Source organism: Somniosus microcephalus, chromosome 5 (genome assembly GCF_052327205.1).
Source record: "Somniosus microcephalus isolate GS21.2 chromosome 5, FLI_Smic_1.0, whole genome shotgun sequence".
NCBI lineage: Eukaryota > Metazoa > Chordata > Chondrichthyes > Squaliformes > Somniosidae > Somniosus > Somniosus microcephalus.
The window spans coordinates 122,982,588-123,008,500 of NC_140991.1; the positions used below are offsets into that span (position 1 = coordinate 122,982,588).

Sequence of the window (25,913 nt, forward strand, 5' to 3'; positions counted from 1 at the left end):
CATCAACTAGTGGGAACAGCCTTTCCCCATCTAGCCTATCTAAACCTGTCATAATCTTGTACACCTCTATCAAATCACCCCTCTAATGAAAACAAATCCAGCTTCTCCAACTTGCCCTTGTAGTTAAGATCCTCCATCCCGGAACCATTCTGGTCAATCTCCTCTGCACCCTCTCAAGGGCCTTCACAACCTTCCTAAAGTGTGGTGACCAGAACTGGACGCAATACTCCAGTTGTGGCCTAACCCGCGCTTTATAAAGGTTCAGAATACTTCTCTACTTTTGTGCTCAATACCTCTATTTATGAAGCCCAAGATCCCATATGCTTTGCTAACCACTCTCTCAATATGTTCTGCCACCTTCAGGGACCTATGCACATTACCTCCCAGGTCCCTCTGTCCCTGAAACTCTTTAAAACTGTGCCATTAAGTGTATATTGCCTCTCCCTGTTCCTTCTGCCAAAATGCATCACCTCACACTTCTCTGTATTAAATTCCATCTGCCCATTCTGCTAGCCTTTCTATGTCCTGTTGCAGTTGATTGGTATCATCCTCACTGTTTGCAACACCCCCAAGTTTGGTGTCATCGGCAAATTTAGAAATTCTACTCTGTATTCCAATATCCAGGTCATTTATATATATCAAAAAAAGCAGTGGCCCCAGCACTGACCCTTGGGGAACACCACTGTCTACCATCCTCCAGTCTGAGGAACAGCAATTTACCACAGCTCACTGTTTTCTTTTCTTAAGCCAATCCATTATCCAAGCTGCCACTGACCCACCTATTCCATGAGCCTCAATTTTGTTAACCAGCCTTCTATGTGGTACTTTTCAAATGCCTTTCTTAAATCCATGTAGACAACATCCATTGCATTCCCTTCATCATGTGGGATATTTTTCTTTTCACTGTTTGTGCTTCTGCTAACGGTACTGACACCTCTATATTGGTACTGGTAGCTGCTGCAGTAGCTACTTAGATGGTCACATCTGGGCATTGGTCTTATTTCCAACTTTAGAGTATGAACTGTGAGTGAGTTCTCTATGATGCTAAGGAGATCTCTAAAGGGGCCAACTCCTCTCTCAAAATCTGCCATCATCACCCCTCTCCAAAAAATCCCTTGACCCCTCTGTCCTTGCAAACTGACATGAATCAACTGAGCGGCCTGCGGGTGGCGCTGTCCAGGTAAATACTCGGGCATGGGCCCAGCTTGCGCAGGACATTCTTAACAGGAACTAGTGAAGGACACAACTAGACCTCCATGTTGTTTAACGCTTAGACCAAGTGCCTCGTAGTTTTCTTACATCAATTTAATGAACTGAAACTTGCTCCACGCTCTAAGTGATTTTGGGAAGAGACGGCTATGGCTCTAATGTGTAGAAGGGAACCAGACATAGTAATCAATCCATCACGGAGAAACTACACAGACCCGCCCGTCTTGACCTGGACCCAAATTCACCTACAACTGCTAAGGTATGGAAACACTGACATCGTACCTTCAGCAACTTCCTCGGGGCTTGTGGTGAGAATGTTCCTGATGAGTTACAAATGCTTGCCAATTATGTATCTCCTCATGTGTTTGATTATATTGAAGACTGTGTAGACTATGACTCCACTATCCAAATACTGCAGCATCTATATGTTAAGGCCCCAAACGAAATTTTTGCTCGGCACTTACTAGCCACAACTCAACAACAACCTGGGGTATCACTTGACAAATTCCTTCAAAAGCTTCGCAGGCTCAGCAAAGACTGTAATCTCAAAGCTGTCTCAGCTGAGCAGTACCAGGAGGAATTAATTTGTGATTCTTTTATTAATGGAATTGCGTCTCCCTTCATTCGCCAGCGTCTGTTGGAGAATAAAACCCTCGAGGTACAAGCTGCCTATGACCAGGCATATTCTCTGGACTTAGCAAAAAAAAATGCAGATGCCTATCTTTTACCACATGCATGGACTGCTGCTATCACTTTTAGTGACTCCTCCGATAAGCCTCAGGCGGAAGCCCTCACCGATGATGACTCTATCCTAGCTGATGATGACCCTACCCTCGCGGCATCTTGGCAATCTAAAAAGAAGTGTTTCTTCTGTGGAGGTGCATTTCACTATAGGAAATTTTGTCCTGCTCGTAATGCAACCTGCAATCATTGCAGTAAGAAAGGTCACTTTTCTAAAGTATGTCAGTCAAGAGCCTCTCCTAGGGTTACAGCTGCTATCTATAAAACTGCTCCTTCCCCAAGAGCCACTACTAATGTTACAGCTGTCATTTAAAAAACTGCCCCTCCTCCCATCACAGCTGTTTTCCCCCAAAGCCTGTCCCATGCAGCCATGAAAGTTTCGGTAAATGGACACATTTTGAGTACACTAATTGACTCATGTAGCTCTGACAGCTTCATTAGTGAGCAGGCTGTCAGTAAGTTAAAACTGCGTATTTACCCCTCGGACAGGGAAATTGCAATGGCTCTGACGACACTGACCACCAACTCTTCCGGCTTTTGTCTTGTCGACCTTATTCTCAATGGCCGCACTTATTTCTCCACCCGGCTTGGGGTGCTCAAAAGCCTATGCAGTGATGTGCTCCTGGGACAGAATTTCCAGAAACAACACAAAAGACTCACTTTCGAGTTTGGAGGGTCAAAGCCGGAGCTTACTATTTCCAAAGTACCGTCTGTGCGCTTTCGGCGGCTTCACTCGACAAGCCCTCCTTGTTTGCCAATCTTTCCCCCCATTGTAAGCCCATAGTCACTAAATCACGACGTTTCAGTCAAGATGATCTATCATTTATCGAGGCAGAAATCTCTCGCCTTCTAGCGGCGGTATCATTGAGCCATGTTCATCTTCCTGACGGGCTCAAGTCGCCGTTGTTAAAAATCCTCTGAAGCCACACAAGAAATGTCTTACATAGAAACATAGAAGATAGGAGCAGGAGTAGGCCATTCGGCCCCTCGAGCCTGCTCCGCCATTCGATGAGATCATGGCTGATCATCCAAACTCAGTACCCCGTACCTGCCTTCTCCCCATATCCCTTGATACCTTTAGCTCCAAGAAATATATCTAACTCCTTCTTGAATATATTTAAAGACTTGGCCTCAACCACCTTCTGTGGTAGAGAATTCCACAGGTTCACCACTCTCTGGGTGAAGAAATTCTTCCTCATATCTGTCCTAAATGGCTTACCCCTTATCCTTAGACTATGACCCCTGGTTCTGGACTCTCCGACCATCAGGAACATTCTACCTGCATCTAGTTTGTCCAGACCTGTCAGAATTTTATAAGTTTCGATGAGATCCCCTCTCATTCTTCTAAACTCCAGCGAGTATAAGCCCAATCGACCCAATCTCTCCTCATACGTCATTCCTGCCATCCCAGGGATCAGCCTTGTGAATCTTCACTGAACTCCTTCCATGGCAAGAACATCCTTCCTCAGATAAGGTGACCAAAACTGCACACAGTACTCAAGGTGTGGTCTCACCAAGGCCCTGTACAACTGCAGCAGGACATCCTTGCTCCTGTACTCAAACCCTTTTGCTATGAAGGCCAACATACCATTTGCCTTCTCCACCGCCTGCTGCACCTGCATGCTTACCTTTAGCGACTGGTGCACAAGGACACCCAGGTCTCGTTGCACTTCCCCTTCTCCCAATCTATTGCCATTCAGATAATAGTCTGCCTTTCTGTTTTTGACACCAAAGTGGATAACCTCACATTTATCCACGTTATATTGCATCTGCCACGCTTCTGCCCAATCACCCAACCTGTCCAAATCATCCTGGAGTTTCTCGGTATCCTCCTTGCAGCACACACGCCCACCCAGCTTTGTGTCATCTGCAAACTTGGAGATATTACATCTAGTTCCCTTATCTAGCTCATTAATGTATATTGTGAATAGCTGGGGTCCAAGGACCGATCCCTGTGGTACCCCACTAGTCACTGCCTGCCACTCGGAAAGACCCGTTAATTCCTACTCTCTGCTTTCTGTCCGCCAACCAGTTCTCTATCCAAGTCAATACCTTGCCCCCAATCCCATGTGCCTTAACTTTACACGCCATTCTCTTATGCGGGACTTTATCGAAAGCCTTCTGAAAGTCCAAATACACCACATCTACTGGTTCTCCCTTATCTATTTTCCCAGTTACATCCTCAAAAAATTCCAGTAGATTAGTCAAGCACGATTTACCTTTTGTAAATCCATGTTGACTTTGTCCGATCCTGTCACTGTTTTCCAAGTGCTCAGCTATTACATCCTTTATAATGGACTCTAGCATTTTCCCCACTACCGATGTCAGGCTTACCGGTCTGTAATTCCCCGCTTTCTCTCTACCACCCTTTTTGAATAGTGGGGTAACATTAGCTACCCTCCAATCCATGGGTACAGTTCCAGATTCCAGCGAATTTTGGAAGATGATCAGCAATGCATCTACTAATCAGCAATGCATCTACTAATCAGCATCGCTTACTCGCAAACTATTAACCAGTATACCGACCTGGATGCCTACCCACTACCACGCACTGATGACATGGTCAATAACCTTGCCAACTGCAAGGTATTTTCAACTTTTGACTTAGAGCGCATATCATCAAGTACCGTTAAAGGACTCTGACAAGAAGTATACGGCCTTTGAGGCCAGCGGTCGGCTTTACCAGTTTTGTCGCCTTCCGTCTCTAAACTCTGCTGCCTGTATCCTAACTCGCACCAAGTTCCGTTCATCCATCACCCCTAAACTCCCTGACCGACATTGGCTCCCGGTTGAGCAATGCATCGATTCTAAAATTCTCATCCTTGTTTTCAGATTTCTCCTGGGCCTCGCCCCTCCCTATCTCTGTAATCTTCCCTAGCCCTACAACCCTCTGAGATATCTGCGCTCCTCTGATTCTGGCCTCTTGAGCATCCTCGATTTTAATCGCTCCACCTTTGATGGCCATGCCTTCAGCTGCCAAGGCCATAAGCTCTGGAATTTGCTCCCTAAACCTCTCTGCCTCTCTACCTCTCTTTCTTCCTTTAAGATGCTCCTTAAAACCTACCTCTTGTTATCTGCCTTTATTTGACTCGGTGTCAAATTTTGTTTGACAATGCTCCTGTGAAGTGCCTTTGGATGTTTTACTACATTAAAGGCACTATGTAAATACAAGTAGTAGCAGTAGCAGTGAGCTAAAACAAACTGTTTTTTGCTAAGGTGTCTTTTGCTGCTGATTCCACAGATTATCCTATCTTTCCCAAAATTCTCTCAATTGGCTGAAATTGCAGGTACCTGTTAAAATTTTCAGGTTTGTGACCTAGTTTCCAGTAGTGTTCAGTGCTCTCCTCTCTCGTTTTTCTGAGATCTGTTTATCAAATGGTACAACTCTCCAGTTGTAGGGGTCAACTGGCTTCTAGTACTTTCACTATGCTTATTACAGAATTGCTTTTTTCTCACTGAATTTTTTCTGCTTTTAGTGGTTCAGAAATGAACATTTTGAGTGTTCTTTGCTGCTGAGGACAACAGAATTACAATTTTCAAGAGTTTCATAGTAATTTAACGGATAACATTTGATTTCTAGACTTGTGCTCAGAATTTAAAGTTTTCTTCTTTCAGTCTTTCTTCATCCTGACCTTGTGCAGTATATCTATTCATCTGACACAAGTTTTACCTTTCTGGTTTAATCAGAGGCAACATGAACCCTGTTTTATTTACAAGAGTCCTTGCTGACTCTCCCATTGCACTTCAGCTCTCACTATTGCCAGTGCTATATATACAGGTATTTGCTCAGACTGTACACTAGATCAGTGGTTCTCAAACTTTTTTGGTTGAAGGACCCCTTTTCAAATGGATTAGAAATCACGGACCCCCGAAGGACTACTTTTCAAATCAATTCGTAATTACGGACCTCCCCATCTAAATTATATTACTTATAATATGAAAGTACTGCATGTAAAGACTGTTTTAATAATGCTTTTAAGAAAACGGGTATTTACTTACAGATATCAGGTTGGGCCTGCTTCTCGCACCAATTCTGGGCACTCCGCAGCAACAGATGGCCACTATTAGCCACCTAATGCTTGACAATTTTTAAAGCCGTCAGCAGGCTGGCCAAGGTGAGTGAGGACACGAGCACCCATGCACATGCTGGGATGCTGCTAGATGCATGACTCACCACCATATTGTCCCATTGGCATGTTCTGTAACAGCTGCATTGTGGGATTGCTGCCCCGTGGGAGTGCCAGTGTGTCAGTTGATGTAAGCCCCCAAAGTGTGGACTAAGTGATATACAAAGTCGACAACACTGGCTTGTTGTAAGAAAGACAGACCCAATAATTGAAGTAAAAACGGTTTATTCAGGCCTGGGGAGCTATGGCTCTTGCGTCCCAACACAAGGCTCCAACTCCACCGAATCTCTTGAGGTTCACACAGTTATACAAAAATTAAGGCCCTGCCCTAAAGGCAGGGATAAGCTTATTAACATATACAGAATTATAGTTAAATTGTAATTATAAAACCGTGACATTCCATTCTTCCAGTCGCTTACAAATCTCACATTTCGTTATCAGTTGGTCCTGTTACTTTCTCATGACTCCGGGACCTCAACTTTATTACTTTACGATCGTCCATTTGCTGTTGTCAGATGGCTTGGTCTTTTTAAGTATTTCTCTAAGATAGTAGATCTTTCCAAAGCGGGCAATCTGCAGACTTTCTGTCTCTCTCTCTTGAATTATTTCTACAGAGCAACAACACTTTAGTTAGTTAAAAGAATAGAACCCTGTTGAGCTTCACACTAACAAACCCTTAAGTACAAAGGTGTCGACTTGCGTGGCCGAACCCATATATCTCTCCCTCTTTCTAAGGGGTTGTTTTGACAGTTTTAATCTCTCAGCAGTTAACCCATAGTCCTGTTTAAACCTTATCTGGGTTTATACAACTTTTACAGACTTCTATTGTTCAACTCAGAGCACGAATTAACCTATTCCCTCCATTTTGTATATTGGTGTTACAGATAAATCCTGGTTTGTTTTACCTTATTAAATCCAATTTTTAATATCTTACTTCACGGTCGAGCAGGGAGTTGCTGTCCTCTCTCAAGATGACCGCATTCCTGCTGTCACCACTGTCACTTCCCCATTGCACTTGCCATCGCCTGTAGCCCAGACTGCTGCCGCCCATGCAGAGTTGGTGCAGTCTGCAGCCGGGCCCTCCAGGCCCAGAGATGGTTGAGGCCGTCCTTCAAGGGCATCTGCAGTCTCAGGCTCTGACAATTGTTAAATCCGTGAATCTTGATGTATGGTGTCCTTCAAGAAATAGACAGACTGCAGAGGAACAATCAACAGGTGTTTACTGGATGAGGGTTACTCTAAAACTAACAGTACAGATCCCTACTCAGGGTTTATATACAGGTGTGGTCACTGCCGGTACTGTAAAAGTAGTTCTCCCCTTAAAGGTACATACACTACAATTCCTCCCCTTTTAGATTAACAGTACCATAACATTCATTTAACAATTAACACTTTTAACATGCAACATTAACTGGAAATAGTCCATTTATAAATTCAGTCTTTGGGGCGGCTTCCTGATCCTTTCTGGATAGCGCCTTTCCTGAGTGTCTTGCTCTTGGTGCGGAGGCGATTCTGGCCCCCTGTCATTGGTTGGTTCATCAGCTTCCGATGCTACTGTTTCTGGGGTAGATGCTACCTGTATATTGGGTTCATCACCAGGTACGCGAGACATGGGGTTGACTCGTTCCTGTGACTCTAGGATCTGGTCGACATGGCGTCTCACAATGTTCTCCCCAACATCCACTGTGTACATTATTGGCCCCTGCCGTGTGCATATCGTTCCTGGTTGCCATTTCTCTGTTCGGTAGTCGTGGGCCAAGACTGGTTGCCCTACATTGAAGCTCCTTTTTGGCTTCTCATTGATGTGCTGGAATTGCTTATTCTCAACATGTCTTCGTACATTTGGTCTGAGCAAATCCAGACGAGATCTCAACTTTCGGTTAAAGAACATCATGGCCGGGGTCTGGTTGGTGACTGCATGTGTTGCATTTCTGTAGGCCAACAGGAAATTGTCCACCTTATGCTGCAGTGGAATGTCGTCATCACACATGGCCCTTACTGCTTTTTTAAAGGTTTGTACGAACCTCTCAGCCAATCCATTTGTGGCTGGATGATACGGGGCGGATGTGTAATGCCTTACCCCATTCCTTTTCATAAATTTCCGAAACTCTTCGGACACACACTGTGGTCCGTTATCAGAGCACATCTGCTCTGGCAAGCCGTTCCTGGCAAATATGGTCTGTAGAACTGCAATTGTTTTCTCCGTGGTGGTGGAGGACATTTTGATCACCTCAGGCCATTCCGAGTGCGCATCCACGGCTATTAAAAACATTGAGTCCATGAATGGACCAGCAAAATCAATATGCACCCGTTGCCATGGAGATGAAGGCCACTCCCATGGGTGTAGAGGGGCATGTGGTGGTGCATTTTGGACCTTCTGGCATCCTGAGCAGCTCTTTGTCAGGTCTTCGATTTGCTGATCGATCCCCGGCCACCACACATAAGCCCTAGCAAGGCTTTTCATTTTCACCCCTCCCAGATGGCCCTCGTGAAGCTCAATGAGCACTCTCTCCCTTAACTTGGGTGGAATTACCACTCGGGATCCACACATCAAGGTCCCCTGGCATACTAACAGCTGTTCTCTTCTGGATGAGAATGCTGGCAACAGTGAGTCGCCATGTGTTGGCCATCTCTTCACCATCAAGTCATATACCCGAGACAGTGTTGGGTCATTTCGGGTCTCCTTCTCTATATCCGCGTTAGTTACTGGCAAGCGTTCAATTATAGTCGAATAAAATATTTCGACAGGGTCCACTGCTGGTGCTTCCTCCACCGTAGGCAGTGGCAGGCGTGATAGCCCATCAGCATTTCCATGCTGTTTCGTGCCCTTATACTCGATTTCATATTGGTTCTCCCCTAGAAAAAGGGACCATGTTTGTAGCCGTTGCGCAGTCATCATTGGAACGCCCTTCTTTGGATTAAAGATGGAGACAAGTGGTTGGTGGTCAGTCAGCAAGGTGAACTTCTGCCCGTGCAGATAGTGGTTGAACTTTTTCACTCCCCACACTAGGCTGAGGGCCTCCCTGTCAATCTGGGCGTAGTTACGCTCGGCTGAGGTTAGTGACCGAGACGCAAAGGCTACTGGCCTCTCCGAGCCGTCCGGGAATTTGTGCGACAGCACCGCTCCAATACCATAGGGTGATGCATCACACGCCAACCAAATTGGTAGTGCTGGGTTGAAATGAGCCAACACCTCTTTTGATGTGATCAATTCTTTGCACTTCTGGAAAGCTCATTTACATTCATCATTCCACTTCCATGGTACCCCCGTTTGCAGTAGGGTGTTCATTGGGTGTAGTACTGTAGACAAATTCCGCAAGAACTTATGGTAGTAGTTCACCAGCCCGAGGAACGACCTCAGTTGTGACAAATTTTCCAGTGCTGGAGCCTTGACTACTGCCTCAATCTTTTCAGGGGACTTATGTAACCCCTCTTCATCAATAACGTGGCCACAATACGAGATCTGCTTCTGGAAAAACTCGCATTTGTGGCGATTAGCTCGGAGCCCATATTCCTTCAATCAAACTTTGGGCTTGCATTTTCCTCTATTTTGATCGTCGCTGTTATGCCTTTTAGTGTTCCGAGTCCCTGCTGGAACACTTGTGCGTCAGTTAGCATTTTTGACAGTCGTCCAGGTGTGACGTCATCATCCTTTTTGGCATCTACAGTCAGTGCTTGTATGGAATGCCAATCTAGATGTATCTTCCAAATCCATTCACGTCCTAGTAGTGGTGGTCCTCCCTCTGGCAATACATATAGGTCCATTTTTGGTGTTTCCTTGCCGTTATATATAACGTTCACCCTTATTTTTCCTTTGGGGTAGACTTTTTGCCCCGTGTACGTCTTCAAGACGATCTCTGTATCTCTCAAGGGTATATGTGAGAATAGCCACTTGTAGTCCCTTCGGTTTATGACTGTTCGGGCTGATCCTGTGTCCAATTCCATTTTCACTTGGACTCTGCCTATCTTGAGCGTGACCCAGATAGTTTGGTGATCCTCCATTTTGATTACATTATGTAGTTTCAGACAACCCAGCTCCTTGCTTCCGGAGTCTGTATCACTTTTCTGTTTGTCTGAACTACTCTCCGTCACCTTATGTACCTTCTTGTACTTCTCCTGTGGAGATTTCTTGCTGTTGGTTTTCTTTCCCGACCTGCAGACTCTTGCTATGTGTCCTACTTCTCCACACTGTCTGCACATTTGGTCCTTGAACCAACAATCCTTATGGTCGTGTGTTGTTCTGCCGCAGCGATAACACTTCACTGCTCCATATGACATTTCATTTGTGCCATATTCTTGCAGTCTCTGTTGTATCTCTGCAGCGCCCCGTGCTGCTGCTTCGTGTCATACTGCCATGCTGAAAGCCTTGTCCAGCGTAAGATCCTTTTCTGATAGAAGCCATTTCTGGGTTCCTTCACTTTGAAGCCCACACACAAACTTGTCCCTTAAAATATCTGCTAGTCCCGTTCCAAACTGGCAGTGTTTCGATAGTGTGCAGTTCTGTTAAATACTCAGCATTACTTTCGTCTTTATGCTGGTTCCTTTTGTGAAACTTAAATCTTTCTGCTATCAGCAGCGGTGTGGGGTTTAAGTGGTCCTGTAGGATTGCCTCTATGCTTTCAAAATCCTTTTCCACTGGCTTCTCTGGGGTTACTAGGTTTCGCAGTAAGCCATACATTTTTGCACCCATGGAATTCAACAATACCAGTGCTTTCCTGGCATTCGCCTTGCAGTACACTTCTATGCGTTCTACATATGTCGCCCAATCTACGACTTCATTGTCGAACGCTGTGACACTGCCACTCTTCGGCATCCCTGGGTGTGGTTAGACTGGCTAAAACTGGCATCTCCCGCGCTCTCCCTTCTGCTCTGCTGTGGCTCAAAATGGCGTCTCCCGCGCTCTCCCTTCTTCTCCGCTGCGGCTCAAAAATGGCCTCTCCCGCGCTCTCCCTGCTTCTCCGCTGCAGCTCAAATGGTGTCTCCCGCGCTTTCCTTTCTTCCCCCCGCGGACGCTGCACAGCCCTTCAACACCGGCCGCGCTCTGCACGTTTTCCTGCGCGCCCCTCTCGTTGACGCCGCTCGGTCCTGAACCCCGGCTGCGCCCTGTGCACTTTACCCTCTCTCTCTGCTCCCGTCGACGCTGCTCGGCCTTTTCCTGTGCCGTCGGTCGGCTCTAGCCGCTGCTGTGCGGGAAGGGTCTGCGCCGTACCTGTTGCCAGCCCGCCTCGCTGGAGTCTCCGCCGGATGGTCGACGCCCGTGCCTCTGGAATCGGCCTTCCTCTGCAGAGTTGCAGGTAGGTTCGAATCGCCTCGTCGCCAATGTTAAATCCGTGAATATTGATGTATGGTGTCCTTCAAGAAATAGACAGAGACTGCAGAGGAACAATCAACAGGTGTTTACTGGATGAGGGTTACTCTAAAACTAACAGTACAGATCCCTACTCAGGGTTTATATACAGGTGTGGTCACTGCCAGTACTACAGTATACAGGAGCTGTAAAAAGTAGTTCTCCCCTTAAAGGTACATACACTACAACAATCAGCAGCCTTCCACCAGCCTTGCTGCAGCCACTGGGGCCCCATTACGGAGGAACAGTCGGATGGGAAGGGGGGGAATACGCAAGGGAAGGAGATCACCCTCGAAGGGCACAAAGTAGGAGGTGTGACGAAATGTTGGTCAATTTTTTATTAAAGGCCGAGGTTCGTGTTCAATCTGTTGTTTAGCGTTTTGGACATTATCTCCAGGTTGTGAGAACCAGTTATGTTAATGAATGATTTTTTTGTGTTTGTTTCTATTAGTTTGTCATGAAGAAATGACACACACAGTTTGTAAAATAAAAAAGTTTTTGTATTTAAAATGTACAGGTTTGGCCTTTGGAATCATTGCTGCCTTGGCCGGCTTAGGGGTTGCGGGTTGGTTTCATTCATGTTGTTCTCCATGCCAGAAGCCATTTCCTCAGTAGGAGCCTAGAAGTGGCTTGTTATCAGCCGTTGACGGACAGCCCTTGCGGTTTCAACATTGTGGGCCACCCCCCCTGCCTTGGTGCTGCTGCTGATCATCCTCCTCCTCCTCTTCCTCCTCCTCTTCCTCCTCCGGTGGTGCTGCAAGGCCTGGTGGCATTGGCTGGGTCCTGAGGATTGCCAGGTTATGCAGCACACAATTATGAAGAGGGAGACTTGCTCAGGCGAGTACTGCAGGGTTCCTCCCGAGTGGCCCAGACAGCGGAACCATTGCTTGAGCACACTGATTATCTGCTCAATGATGTTCCTGGTAGTGAGATGGCTCTCGTTGTACCGCAGCTCAGCAGGGAGGGGTGTTGGGGTTACAGAGTGGTGTCATCAGCCAGGTGCACAGTGGATAACCTTTGTCCCCGAGGAGCCAACCACTTGGCTAAGTTCTGGCACAGCAGTCTGGCGCAGGATGAAAGCATTGTGGCTGCTGCCAGGATAACGGGCATTGACCAACTGGACGTTTAAGGAGTGGAACCCCTTGCGGTTTTGGAAAACCTCTGCATTCTCATGCGGTGCCCGCAATGCCACATGCGTGCAGTCAATGGCGCCCTGCACCATGGGGAAGCCCGCTATCCTCGCAAAGCCCAATGCGCGTTCATGCTGTTTGGCCCGGGTCATCGGGAAAGAGAGGGCATTTGTGACCTGACGGATACAGCAATGGACTGCGAACTGGGAGATAGTGGCGATGTCCCCAGTAGCTGCTTGAAAGGAGCCAGTGGCATAAAAGCTCAGAGCCACTGTGACCTTCACTGCCATCGACAGAGAAGTCCTGGTCCTCAGTAGAGGCTGCAGATCTGGCTGCAGCAGGTGGCAGAGCTCAGTGATCACCTCCTTGCTGAAGCGCAGCCTGCACAAACACTGCTCCTCAGACAAATTAATGTCGGAGAATTGTTGCCGAAATACCTTGGGAGGGTAAGGTCTCCTGTACAGAGGCCTGTTGGCCCACCTCCGTCTGGCCATGATTGCCACTCTCTTTCTGCGTCTCTGTTGCCTCCAATTCTGCAGGCGCAGGACAATGCCCCGAATCAGTGCATCTCCTTATTTTCCATTATTAATTCCCCAGACTCACTTTTTATAGGATCAACGATGGCAGTTGAATTGAAAGAAGTGGCTAGTGAGATAGTTGATGCGTTGGTTTTAATTTTCCAAAATTCCCTAGATTCGGGGAAGGTTCCATTAGATTGGAAAATAGTGAATGTAACTCCTTTATTCAAAAGGGAGGGAGACAGAAAGCAGGAAACTACAGGCCAATTAGCTTAACATCTGTCCTAGGGAAGATGTTAGAAGCTATTATTAAAGACATTATAACAGGGTACTTAGAAAAGTTCAGAGTAATCAGGCACAGTCAACATGGTTTTGTGCAAGGGAAATCATGTTTAACCAATTTATTGGAGTTCTTTGAGGAAGTAACGTGCTGTGGATAAAGGGGAACCAGTGGATGTACTGTACTTAGATTTCTAGAAGGCAGTTGATAAGGTGCCACATCAAAGGTTATTGCGGAAAATAAAAGCTCATGGTGTAGGGGTAACATATTGGCATGGATAGAAGATTGGCTAGCTAACAGGAAACAGAGAGTAGGCATAAATGGGTAATTTTCTGATTGGCAAGATGTAACGAGTGGTGTGCCACAGGGATCAGTGCTGGGGCCTCAACTTTTTACAATTTATATAAATGACTTGGATGAAGGGACCGAAGGTATGGTTGCGAAATTTGCTGATGACACAAAGATAGGTAGGAAAGTAAATTGTGAAGAGGACATAAGGAGGCTACAAAGGGATATAGATAAGTTAAGTGAGTGGGCAAAGATCTGGCAAATGGAGTATAATGTGGGAAAATGTGAAGTTGTGCACTTTGGCAGGAAGAATAAAAAGAAGCATATTATCTAAATGGTGAGAGATTGCAGAGCTCTGAGATGCAGAGGGATCTTGGTGTCCTAGTGCATGAATCGCAAAAGGTTACTATGCAAGTACAGCAAGTAATTAGGAAAGCTAATAGAATGTTATCGTTTATTGCGAGGGGAATTGAATACAAAAGTAGGGAGGTTATGCTTCAGTTATACAGGGCATTGGTGAGACCACATCTGGAGTACTGTGTACAGTATCGGTCTCCTTATTTAAGGAAGGATGTAAATGTGCTGGAAGCAGTTCAGAGAAGGTTTACTAGACTAATATCTGGAGTGGGTGGGTTGTCTTATGAGGAAAGGTTGGACAGGCTAGGCTTGTATCTGCTGGAGTTTAGAAGAGTAAGAGGTGACTTGATTAAAATATATAGGCCTAGAAATTCAGTATAGCCATGTTTGGGGCGCTACAGCATGGCGTTCGCTAACTTTTGCGCCCGGCGCAACTTAGCGCCACCTTCGCCGATATTCAGTTGCATCGCCCCAAGAGGTTGCTGCTGTGCTAAAGCAGGCAATGCACAACTATCATTAGGCGCTAAGCCGGCGATCCGGGGCGCAAACACCGAAGGTGGGCGCAGTGCAGGTGCGGCGAGTTGCTCATTGAGGGCAGACAGTCTGGCGCCGGTCAGCACTTAAAGGGGGAGGGTGGAATTGTTTGGCTGCCACGCCCTGCACACTGCAGCCCTAAGGCAAGGCCTGAACACTGCTTCTGGAACTGCTCCACGCCCAGGAGAATGGAGAAGGCCAGGGAGAGAGCGCAGCGCTTTGGCGAGGGTGACCTGAGGCTGCTGGTTGGCGCAGTGGACCGCAGGTGCCATATCCTCTTCCCTGAGGGTGGCAGGAGGCCGCTGCCTGCCGAATATCGGAAAGCATGGAGGGATGTGGCAAACAGGGTCACGTCCAACAGCGTGGTTGGCAGGACACCAACCCAATGCCGGAAAAAATTCAACGACCTCACTCGGGTTGTCAGGGTGAGTACCCTTTCCAGTATCCTCCTCATCCCTGCATGTGCACCTCACTTTATGGCCAAAGGGGCCTGAAAGCCCTAATGGCCAGCCGTCATCCAGCAGCTATGGGACTGTCATGAAAAGCACTTGCACATTCAGGACTTTACACACTGTCAGGGCTAATCGACCATGGGAGGCAGTGCGGGCGAGATCAGGGTGTCAAGGCTAATCGACCATGGGAGGCAGTGCGGGCAAGATCAGGGCTTGACATTGTGCTTAGAGGCTGTCCTTTCTCTTGCAGGCCAAGCTGGCGCATAACAGAAGACAGCAGCGACAGACCGGGGGAGGCCGTCCTGACCTGAAACAGCTGAGCGACCTTGAGCAGCGAGTGGAGCAGATCATGGCAGGCCGGCTGAGTGGCCCTGTCACCACTGGAGATGCTGACCCTGTTCTGGGCACCAATGGTAAGGTCATCACCTTTTTGACCTCTCTCTTTCCACTTGCGCCTCACACCAGCATCCTTTGCCACTATCGAACCAATGCAGTGTACAGCAGCACTCATGCCTCCCTCGCTGCCGCCCTGTCCTCACTCTAAAGCAACTCTTGTGCCTCCCTGCTTTCAGATGATGACTCGCCAGGTGAGGAGGCGGCCCCTCAAGCTGGCACTGTGTCCGAGTTAGACATAGAGGAGGAGGAAGAGGAAGCCAGCCCATCAGGGACACCCTCAGCCGAGGCAGCCCATGGCCATGATGGTGACACGTCTTCCCTGGAGGGGAGCAGGGGGGAAGGGTTGGAGGATAGTGAAGCTCCGGGGACCAGCGGGCTGCAGCAACGCGGGAGGGGTGGGGAAGCTCGGCGGCCTTCTCCCCGGAGGGGGAGTGCGGCCTCCAGTCCTGCTATGGTGAGCGCAGAGGAGGTGCGGCTCCTAGCGGAAATGGGTGCCCAGGCTGAGCGCAGGCACACTGAGCTCATGGCTGCAGTGGCAAGGATGCCTGACTCCAGAGTCACTGGCAAGGAGTGTGCAGGAATTTGGGGCAGCACAGGCCAGGAGTCTGCAGGATGTCGTGGCAGCACAGGCCAGGAGTTTGCAACAATTCAGTGCAGCACAGGCCAGGAGTCTGCAACAATTCAGTGCAGCACAGGCCAGGAGTCTGCAGGACATTGCGGCAGCACAGGCTAGGAGTCAGCAACAATTCAGTGCAGCACAGGCCAGGAGTCTGCAACAATTCAGTGCAGCACAGGCCAGGAGTCTGCAACAATTCAGTGCAGCACAGGCCAGGAGTCTGCAGGACGTCGCGGCAGCACAGGCTAGGAGTCAGCAGGACTTCGCTGCATCACAGGCGGCTTCTAGCCAAGTGCTCAGTCGTGCCATGCATTCACTGGCTGCTGCCATGCAGACACAGACCAGGGCCACATGGGCACTAACTGCTGCCACACTCGCTGGATCGGCCAGGCATCGCCGGGGCACTCGCTGTGCTGCAGCAGCCCAGCAGTCTGTGCCTCAGCAGATTGCTGCGCATGCTGCAGTGCTGACCTGTGCGCGTGCCAATGTATCAGCCGACCAGGGAGTGCCTGTGATCTGTCAGGTTGGCAGCATTCCTGCAGCCAACACTGTCACTCCTCCATTGCAGCTGCCAGCAGCCGTTGGACAGACTGCTGCCGCCCAAGCTGAGTTGGAGCAGTCAGCAGCCGGCCCCTCCAGGCCCAGAGCTGGTCCAGGCTGATCCCCAAGGGCATCTGCTATCTCACCATCTGACCCTCAGCAGCCTTCCCCCAGCCTTGCTGCAGCCACTGGGGTCCCATTGAAGAGGAGCTGCAGGGTGGGTAGGGGCCAGTCACGGCAGCGAAACGGATCACCCTCGCAGGGGAAAAAGTAGAAGGTGTGGCCAAATGTTTTGTTTTATTTATAATGGCCGAGACTGCTGTATTTGTTTCATATTTAAAGGCCGAGACTGCTGTATTTGTTTTATATTTAAAGGCCGAGACTGGTATGTAATGATCAATAACATGTCATTCTGGAGTGATACACTAGATGGAGCCGTAGAGCTGTATATTTAGTTGTATGTGTTTAAGACTACACTACCCACGATGCACTAGGCTACCCAGGAGGCAGTAGTCAAAATGGCTGCCTGCACACAGAAGCACACATGCTGAATCTCTGCAGATGCTGTACCTAGAGAACGTGTACTGAATAAATGTCTAGCTAGAAGCTAGCTATTCATAATAAGAATGTCTAGTTATTAATGAACATAACATGGTACCAGGATTGGTGAAGATCTGCTGAAAATTGTGAAAAGCGACATGGAGAATTTGAAGCCACCGGAGTTTTTGAATCTCATGGGAAATGTCGACTACAATTGGCGGACTTTCAAACAACAATTCAAACTCTACATTGCTGCCATCGGGTTCAGTACGAAGCCAGACACAAGGAAAATAGCGTTGCTGCTCCTGGTTGCAGGCCCACAGGCAATAGAGGTATTTAATACATTTGTATTTAATCCAGAGGAGAACAGAAACAAATTAGACGATGTGCTAAAGAAATTTGATACACATTGTTCTCCCAAAAAGAATGAGACCTATGAAAGATACATGTTCTGTTCAAGGACACAGCAGCAAAATGAGACTTTTGATAGCTTTGTGACTGATCTGAAACTGAAAGCACAGACATGTAATTTCTCTGAACTGAAAGCATCCATGATTTGTGACCAGATTGTGTTTGGTATTCAGGATAAAAAATGTCAGGGAACATCTGTTGAGAGAAACCGAACTGACATTGGAAAATGCTGTGAAAATATGCCAAGCCAGTGAGCTAGTCGACAGCACGCGAAGACTTTCAGTGAAATCAATAATGATGCGATTGTAGTAAGTGCTGCTGTCGGTGCTGTGTCCTACAAAGGGAAGAAACATGGGCAGAACAGAAATGAAAATCAATCGGAGGGTTTGTGGAGCGGCTACATTCATCTTCTGCCATTGGCACAAGCCATTCCCTGAGAGGGGGCCTAGAACCGAGTTGCAATAAGCCGCCGACGGGCGGCCCTTGCCCTTTCTGCCTCCCTCCCGTGCTGGTCCTCCTCCTCCTCCTCCTCTGGTGGTCCTCCAATGTCTGCTGGCAGTGGCTGAGCCCTGCGGATAGCCAGGTTGTGAAGCATGCAGCACACGACAACGACATGGGAGACTCGCTCAGGCGAGTACTGTAGGGCTCCCCCGGAACGATCCAGACAGCGGAATCATTGCTTCAGCATGCCGATTGTTTGCTCAATGATGTTCCTGGTTGCTTGATGGCTGTCATTGTATCCTTCTTCAGTAGGGGTGCTGGGCGCACGGAGTGGGGTCAGCAGCCTGGTGCACAACGGATAGCCTTTGTCCCCGAGAAGCCATCCTCGTGGGTGAGGCTGGGCCTCGAACATGTCTGCCACAGAAGTCTGGCGCAGGATGAAGGCATCGTGGCTGCTGCCTGGAAAGCGGGCATTGACAGCTAGTATGAGCTGCCTGTGGTCACACACCAACTGCACATTGAGCGAATGGTAGCCCTTCCGGTTGTGGTAATCCTCGGCATTCTGTAGCGTGCCCGCAAAGCCACATGCATGCAGTCAATGGTGCCCTGCACCATGGGGAAGCCCGCTAATGCTGCAAAGCCCATTGCACGCTCTTGCTGCTTGTCCACGGTCATGGGGACAGAGATGAACTGATGTCTCCTTCAGAAAAGGGCATTGGTTACCTGGCGGATGCAGCAATGTACCGCGAACTGGGAGATGTTGGAAATGTCCCCAGTAGCGGATTGGAAGGAGCCGGTGGCATAGAAGTTGAGAGCCACCGTCACCTTCACTGCCACTGACAGAGACGTCCTGCTCCTCAGCTGTGGCTGCAGATCTCTGTGAAGCAGGTGGCAGATCTCAGTGACCACCGCCCTTCTGAATCGCAGCCTCCGAACACACTGCTCCTCAGACATGTTCAGATATGAGAACTGCTGGCGGTATACCCTGGGTGGGTAAGGCCTCCTTTGCCGACGCCTGTTGGCCCTTCTCTGTCTGGCCATGACTGGCACTCTCTCACGGCGTCTCTGAGCCCTTTGAATGCAATGGAGAAGCCCAACGTTCTCACCCATTGCAGCCCCCATTATATGTTTCCAATCAATGCTATGACACTGAAGTTAAAGACAAGTGCAAAGCTCTGGCCTGAAGCCACAAGTACCTGTGCGAGTGTTGAGCCAAACCAGAAAGCTCTCTACCTTTGTCTCTCTCCAAAGATCCGTCTCTCACAAAGAAGGAGTGGTGCAAAATGGCTGCCATTTATACTGCAGGAGGAGTCCCCTTTAATTAGCACCCCCCACGCCCCACAGCGACTGGGAACTGTTCCCCTCTACCAGTCGCTAGGGGCGCCAGGCGCACAGTAGGCTGGCGCCACTGAATTTCCGGTTCAGGGCGCACAAAGGGCGTTGCACCATGAAATGACATCAGGATCTGCACGCGCAGCTGAGCGCGCGCAAAGATTTTGCGCCGCCGCTAAATCTTAACTGAAGTTCGCGAGAGGCGCAGATCGCGCCCGGGCGCTAGCCGCTTAGCGCCCCACTTCTCCTTTTAAGGCGCTAGCGGCTGGCGCAAACAACTGAATTTCTAGGGCATAAGATCCTGAGGGGTCTGGACAGGGTGGATGTGAAGAGGATGTTTCCTCTTGTGGGAGAATCTAGAACTAGGGGTCACTGTTTAAAAATAAGGGGTCGCCCATTTAAGACAGAGATGAGGAGAATTTTTTTCTCACAGAGGGTCCTGAGTCTTTGGAACTCTCTTCCTCAGAAGGCGGTGGAAGCAGAGTCTTTGAATATCTTTAAGGCAGAGGTAGATAGATTCTTGGTAAGCAAGGGGGTGAAAAGTTATTGGGGGTAGGCGGGAATGTGGAGTAATCAGATCAACCATGATCTTATTGAATGGCGGAGCAGGCTCGAAGGGCCGAGTGGCCTACTCCTGCTCTTAATTCGTATGTTCGTATGTAAGTGGCAACAGGGCACTTAGAAAATCATAGTATGATTAGGCAGAGTCAGTATGGTTTTATGAAAGGGAAATCGTGTTTGACAAATCTATTTTTTTTTTTGAGGACGTAACTAACAGCTGAGATAAAGGGAAAGCAGTGGATGTAGTATATTTGGATTTTCAAAAGACATTCGATAAGGTGCCACATGAAAGATTGTTGAACAAGATAAGGGCTTATGGGGTTGGGGGTCATTTATTAGCATGGATAGTGGATTGGTTAAAGGGCAGAAAATAGAGAGTAGGAATAAACCGGTCATTTTCAGGTTGGCAGGCTGATTACTAGTGGGGTACCACAAGGGTCAGTGCTTGGGCCTCAGCTATTTACAATCTATATTAAGCACTTAGATGAAGGGACCAAGTGTATATCCAAGTTTGTTAATGATACAAGGCTAGGTGGGAAAGTAAGCTGTGAGAAGGACACAAAGGGTCTGCAAAGGGATACAGACAGGTTAACTGAGTGGGCAAGAAGGTGGCAGATGGAGTATAATGCGGGGAAATGTGAGGTTATTCACTTTGGTAGGAAGAATATAAAAACAATATTTTTTAAATGATGAGAAACTATTAAATGTTGGTGTTCAGAGGGATTTGTGTGTCCTTGTACATGAAACACAAAGTTAACATGTTGGTACACAAGCAATTAGGAAAGCAAATGGTATGTTGGCCTTTATTGCACGGGTGATGGAGTACAAAAGTAAGGAAGTCTTGCTACAATTGTACAGGGCTTTGGTGAGACCACACCAAGAGGTGTACTGTGTACAGTTTTGGTCTCTGTACCCAAAGAAGGATATTCTTGCCTTAGAGGGGGTGCAACCAAGATTCACTAGATTGATTCCTGGGATATGAGAGTTGTCCTATGAGGAGAGAATGAGTAGAATGAGCCTATACTCTCTGGAGTTTAGAAGAATGAGGTGATCTCATTGAAACATATAAGATTCTGAAAGGGGTTGACAGGGTAGATGCTGAGAAGCTGTTTCCCCTGGCTTGAGTGTTTATAACTAGGGGGCATAGTCTCAGGTTAACGGGTTGGCCATTTAGGACTGAGATGAGGAGAAATTTCTTCACTCACAGGGTTGTGAATCTTTGGAATTCTCTGCCCCAGAGGGCTGTGGCTGCTCAGTCATTTAATATATTCAAGACTGAGATCGATAGATTTTTGGACTCTAAGGAAATTGAGGAATATGGGGATAGAGCGGGAAAGTGGAGTTGAGGTCGAAGATCAGCCATGATCTTACTGAATGGCAGAGCAGGCTCAAGGGGCCGTATGGCCTACTTCTGCTCCTATTTCTTATTTTTTTATATTCTTGTGTAAGTACAGCAACTTCACATCGTTCTATCTGTTTCAATGCCGAGTCTCATCGAGATAGCGGTATAGCACAAGAACTTCCTGATTTACATAAGAACATAAGTTGATTTACATAAGAACAACTTGCTCAACCTTTCTTCATAAATCAACCCCCTCATCTCTGGAGTTAACCTAGTGAATCATCTCTGAACTGCCTCCAATGCAAATATATTCTTCCTTAAATAAGGAGACCAAAACTGTACCCACTACTCAAGGTGTGGTCTTACCAATACCCTGTACAGTTGTAGCAGCACTTCCCAGTTTTTATACTCCAATCCCCTTGCAATAAAGGCCAACATTCCATTTGCCTTTTTGATTACTTGCTGTACCTGCATGCTAACTTTTTGTGTTTCATGCACAAGGACCCCCAGGTCCCTCTGAACTGTAGCATTTTGTAATCTCTCTCCATTTAAATAATAATTTGCTTTTTTATTTTCACTGCCAAAGTGGATAACCTCGCACTTTCCCACATTATACTCCATTTACCAATTGTTTGCCCATTCACTTAGCCTGTCTATATCCCTTTGCAGTTTCTTTGAGTCCTCTGTGCAACTTGCTTTCCCACCCATCTTTGTATCATCTGCAAACTTGGCTACATTACACTCGGTCCCTTCATCCAAGCCATTAATGTAGATTGTAAATAGTTGAGGCCCCAGCACCGATCCCTGTGGCACCCCACTAGTTACCATTTGCCAACCGGAAAATGACCCATTTATCCTGACTCTCTGCTTTCTGCTAGTTAGCCAATTTTCTATCCATGCTAATTTATTACCCCCAACTCCATGAGCTCTTATCTTATGCAGTAACCTTTTATGTGGCACCTTATGGAATGCCTTCTGGAAATCCAAATACACCACATCCACTGGCTCACCTTTGTCCACCCTGTTCATTACATCCTCAAAGAATTCCAGAAAATTTGTCAAACATGATTTCCCTTTCATAAAACCATGCTGACTCTGCTTGACTGCATTATGATTAATGAAGGACTCCAGCATTTTCCCAACGACAGATGTTAGGCTAACTGATCTATAGTTTCCTGCGTTCTGTCTCCCTCCTTTCTTAAATAGGGGTGTTAAATTTGTGGTTTTCCAATCTGCTGGGACCCCTCCAGAGTCCAGGGAATTGTGGTATATTGCAATCAATGCATCCACTATTTCTGCAGCCACTTCTTTTAAGACCATGAGATGCAGGTCATCTGGTCCAGGGGACTTGTCATCTTTTAGTCCCATTATTTTACCAAGTACTTTTTCCTTAGTGATGGTGATTGCCTTAATTCCCCCCTCCCTATGGCCCCTTGATTATATGTTATTGGGATGTTGTTAGTGTCTTCTACTGTGAAAACAGATACAAAATATTTGGTCAGAGTCTCTGCCATTTCCCCGTTCCCCTTTATTGATTCCCCTCTAAGGGACCAACATTTACTTTAGCTACTCTCTTCCTTTTTCGATACCTGTAGAAGCTGTTGCTATCTGTTTTAATATTTCTTGCCAGTTTACTCTCATAATTCATCTTCTCTCTCTTATTTTTTTTAGACATCCTTTGCTGGTTCTTAAAAAATTCCCAATCCTCTGGCCTCCCACCAATCTTAGCAACATTATATGCCTTTGTTTTCAATTTGATACCATCTTTTACTTCCTTAGTTAGCCACGGATGGTGCTCCCTTCTCTTAAAATCTTTCTTTCTCACTGGAATATATTTTTGTTGAGAGTTATGAAATATCTCCTTAAATGTCCGCCACTGCATTTCAACTGTCTTGCCCTTTAATTTATTTTTCCAGTCCACTTTAGCCAGTTCTGCCCTCATGTCATTGTAATCGCCTTTGTTTAAGATCAGGACACTGGTTTGAGATACAACTTTCTCACCCTCCAACTGAATTTGAAACTCAACCATGCTATGAGCACTCTTTCCTAGAGGATCCTTTACTATGAGATAATTTATTAATTCTGTCTCATTACACAGTACCAGATCCAAGATAGCCTGCTTCCTGGTTGGTTCCATTACATACTGTTCTAGGAAACCATTCCGGATGCACTCTATGAACTCCTCCTCAAGGCTACCATGGCCAATTTGATTTGTCCAATCAATATGGAGATTAAAATCACCCATGATTATTACCATACCTTTTTTTTACAGGCCCCCATTATTTGTTGATTTATACTCCGTCCAACAGTATTGCTACTGTTCAGGAGCCTGTAGACTACGCCCACCAGTGACTTTTTCCCCTTAGTATTTTTTATCTCCACCCAAACCGATTCTACATCTTGATCTTCTGGGCCAATATCACTTCTCACCACTGCACTGATCCCATCCTTTATCAACAAAGTCACCCCACCTCCCTTTCCTTTCTGTCTATCCTTCCAAATTGTCAAATACCCTGGAATATTCAGTTCCCAGCCCTGGTCACCTTGCAACCACGTCTCTGTAATGGTGATCAGATCATACCTATTTGTATCTATTTGTGCTGTCAACTCATCTATCTTGTTACGAATGCTGCGTGCATTCAGACATAGAGCTTTTAACTTTGTCTTTTTACCATTTCTACTTGTTTTGGCCCTATTTTCTGTTGCACTCTTATTTTTAAACATTCTGTCCCTTCCAGTCACACTCTGGTTATTATTTCCCCCATCTCTATCCTGCTCTATTGTTTTCTCATTTCTCATTGACTTTTTAAATTCCCGCTCACCTGGACCATCCCCCCCACTATTTAGTTTAAAGCTCTCTCTACAGCCCTAGTTATTTGATTCGCCAGGACTCTAGCCCCAGCATGGTTCAAGTGAAGCCTGTCCAAACGGAACAGCTCCCTCTTATCCCAGTACTGGTGCCAGTGCCCCACAAATCGAAACCCATTTCTCCCACACCAGTCTTTGAGCCACTCGTTCATTCCTCTGATCTTATTTACCCTATGCAAATTCACTCGTGGCTCAGGTAGTTGTGGTTCTACCTTTTAATTTAGCCCCTAGCTGCTCCTACTCTCTCAGCAGAACCTCTTTCTTTGTCCTACCTATGTCATTGGTATCTACGTGTACCAAGACAACTCGATCTTCCCCCTACCACTCCAAGTTCCTCTCCAGCCCAGAGGAGATGTCCTTAAGCCTGTCCTCTACACAGCCTTTGGGACTCACGCTCTCGGCTGCAGAGAATAGTATCTATCCCCCTAACTATACTGTCCCCTATCACTACAACAATTCTTTTTACTCCCCCCCACTTGGATGGCTCCCTGTACCACGGTACTGTGGTCAGATTGCTCATCCTTCCTGCAGTCCCTGCCCTCGTCCACACAGGGAGCAAGAATCTCATACCTGCTAAACAAGGCCAAGGGCTGAGGCTCCTCCATCACTACCTCCTGAATCCCAATACCTGCCTCGCTTGTAGTCACACCCTGCTGTCCCTGACCATGGGTCAAATTGGAAGTAATTGCTCTAGTGGGTGTGACTGCCTCCTGGAACTTAGTGTCCAGGTAATGCTCCCCCTCCCTAATGTGTCGCAGTGTCTGAAGCTCGGACTCCAGCTCATCAACTCTGAGCCAAAGTTCCTCGAGCAGCCAAAATTTGCTGCAGATGTGGTCGCTGTGGACCTCAATGGTGTCCACCAGCTCCCACATGCAACAACAACAACACATTGCCTGGTGTCCCATCTCAATTAATTAATTAATTCATTTTAAAATTTGGAACATGTATATCTTTTAATCTACACCAAGGCACTTACATTTAGATGCCCAAGTTTTGAAAAAAGCGAGAAATAAAGACATACTCACCAACCAATCAGTTACCTGCTTTCTGGTGATGTCACACTTCGACTACTTTTTACTTCTTTGTATCTCTCTCTCGCCCCCAGCTCGCGTCCCGCTCAGGTCCATAGCCTCTGCTCTCGGGTCTCCTCTGCCGTGCTCTTTATCTTTCTCTTGCTCCCAGCTCAGGTCCGCAGCGGGTCCCGCTCAGGTCTCTCTGTGCATTTAACTGCGGGTATGCAGTCACGGTAAGTTGCTGTCCGATTATCACTTCAATAATAGTGAGCGCTGATATCCTCACCATTATTTTTACCGCAAATGCTGGGCCAATATGTTTACCACAGCAGAAAAGTCTAATATCTGAGAGTGAGAAAAACTGAGATAGGCACAACCATTGTAGAAATGACCCACATATCCCACGTGTTATATATGTGTTACGTGTTGTCAGTCAGCGTCTCCCATTGTGAATTGTATGAGTAATCTCATTAGTTCCATTGTAATGAAATATATTACTGCAATCTGTCAACTTTGATTAAAACTCATTTAAAATATTTTAACTTTCAATAACCAATGCACAAAAATTATTAGTATAATTTATTTTTAATCTATTTGGGAATTTATTGTGAAAATAGCATGCTATATAATTCATATCAATTTAGTTATTTTCAAAATTACAATTTTTAATTGAAAGGTGCTGTAAGAAAGTCAGAATGATGACGCTCGCTGGCGCAGCTATCTTATTTTCATTGAGCAATTATGCATATTATTTGAGTTATAAACTCTTTTGAAATCTCTTGCAAGTTCTCTCTTCTCTGAAGCTAGTTTTAGTTTGAACTCTCAAAAAACATACACCAGCTGGTGAAACTGACTCTCTGGTCTTTTATG

At 46.8% G+C, this 25,913-nt stretch overlaps 1 protein-coding gene and 1 long non-coding RNA gene across 9 annotated transcripts in view; both read right to left on the reverse strand.

Annotated features, from left to right (window-relative positions):
* Positions 1-25,913, reverse strand: part of LOC147117288 (poly(rC)-binding protein 3) — a 676,376-nt gene that overhangs the window by 536,645 nt on the left and 113,818 nt on the right. The window lies entirely within an intron of this gene.
* Positions 6,286-25,384, reverse strand: LOC147117289 (uncharacterized). 2 transcript variants are annotated; one of them, XR_015078411.1, is made up of 3 exons: positions 25,071-25,384; positions 7,012-7,271; positions 6,286-6,685 (listed from the first exon to the last, which is right to left on the reverse strand). It is a non-coding gene; the product is annotated as an uncharacterized LOC147117289 (long non-coding RNA). The 2 variants fall into 2 exon arrangements; XR_015078410.1 differs by having other exon boundaries at positions 25,056-25,384.